Below are 1734 nucleotides of genomic sequence, written 5' to 3' on the forward strand. Positions count from 1 at the left end.
TTCATTTTTGATTCTCATAGAATGGAGGTTGATTCAAATGGTGGTGACAATCCTTCAGTAAATGATGGTGAACAAGTTAAAGAACCTAAGAAGGGCATGTGTTTTAGCTGAAGGGAAGAAGTGTACACATTTTATGCCAAATATGCTAAGTATGTTGGCTTTTCTATAGCTCATATAGCACAACATTTTGGAGAAGATGGCCAATTAAAAAACTTTGCAATTGAATGTTCTCAAGCAGGGGAGAGAAAAAATAAATCAGAAGTGAACCCTTTGAAGCCATCTTTGTTCACAAAAATTGGTTGCAAAGCAAGGGTGCGAGGTAGTCTACAAAAAAATGGGAGATATATGTTAACCACGGTTAACCTTGAGCATAATCATGATTTGATTCCCACCGACTCTCGTCATTTTGCAATGAATAAGAAAATTCATACTCCTGTGAAGAGAAGATTAGAAATCAATGATCAAGTAGGGATTGGGGTATCTAGGAACTATCATTCAATGGTTGTTGAAGCGGGGGGAATATGAGTCATTGACATTTGATGAGCGAGATGCAAGGAATTACATTAATAGAGCTAGAAGATTAAGGCTTGGTGAAGGTGATGCTAAATCACTTTAAAGTTATTTTATGAGGATACAAGCACATAGTGAGAGATTCTTTTACGTGATTGATGTTGATGAGGAGTTTCGCATTAGAAACTTGTTTTGGGCTGATGCAAGGAGTCGGGCTACTTCTGAATCATTTGGAGATGTTGTTTCATTGGACACAACTTATCTGACGAACAAATATGACATGCCATTTGCTCCATTTGTAGGAGTTAATCACCATGGACAGTCTATTTTGCTTGGTTGTGGATTGTCATCTAGTGAAGACACCGACACATTTGTTTGGCTATTTAAGTCGTGGTTAAGTTGCATGTCAAATCATCCTCCAAAAGCTATCATAATTGATCAGTGTAGAGCTATGCAAAATGCTATAAAAATTGTCTTTCCACAGGCCCCGCATCGATGGTGCTTATGGCATATAATGAAGAAAATACCGGAGAAGTTGAAAGGATATGCTCAGTATGAACCCATAAAGTTGGCTATGCAAAATGTAGTTTATGATTGTTTGGCAAGAGATGAATTTGAAGAAAAATGGGAAGAGATGCTTACTAAATTCAATCTTTATGATAATGAGTGGTTGGGGGTACTATATGATAAGCAGCATCAATGGGTTCCTGCATATGTTAAGGACATTTTTTTGGCTGGCATGTCAACTATGCAATGAAGTGAAAGCATGAATACATTTTTTGATGGATATGTCAACCCGAAGACTACATTAAAACAATTTGTTGAACAATATGACAATGCGTTGAGAAGTAAGGTAGAGAAAGAGAATAAATTAGACTTCAAGTCTTGTTTGATTGTCTAACTGTATATGGCTTTGAGAAGCAATTTTAGCAAGCCTACACCAATGCAAAATTCAAAAAAGTTCAAGGAAAGTTGAAAAGATTAGTTTACTGTCAGGCCTTGATTGTTAAAGAGAAGGGAGCAATTTGTACATATAATGTCCCAGAAGCGATGGTTGTTTGTGACAAGATGAAGCATGTAGACTTTGTTGTCTATTTTAATTCAATTGAATGTGAAGTTTAATGTATGTATCGGTTGTTTCAATTTAGAGGCATTATGTGTGCTCACTCACTCGCGGTGCTTGTGAGAAGGTGCATAAATGAGGTGCCAAGTAAATACATTCTG

General features: G+C 36.7%; 1 pseudogene; it reads left to right on the top strand.

The window, feature by feature from the left end:
* Positions 1–625: 625 nt before the first annotated feature.
* LOC145802401 (protein FAR1-RELATED SEQUENCE 8 pseudogene) lies at positions 626–1267 on the top strand (annotated as a pseudogene).
* The last annotated feature ends 467 nt before the right edge of the window (positions 1268–1734 follow it).

Source organism: Camellia sinensis, chromosome 11 (assembly GCF_055761805.1).
Source record: "Camellia sinensis isolate YWXY chromosome 11, ASM5576180v1, whole genome shotgun sequence".
NCBI lineage: Eukaryota > Viridiplantae > Streptophyta > Magnoliopsida > Ericales > Theaceae > Camellia > Camellia sinensis.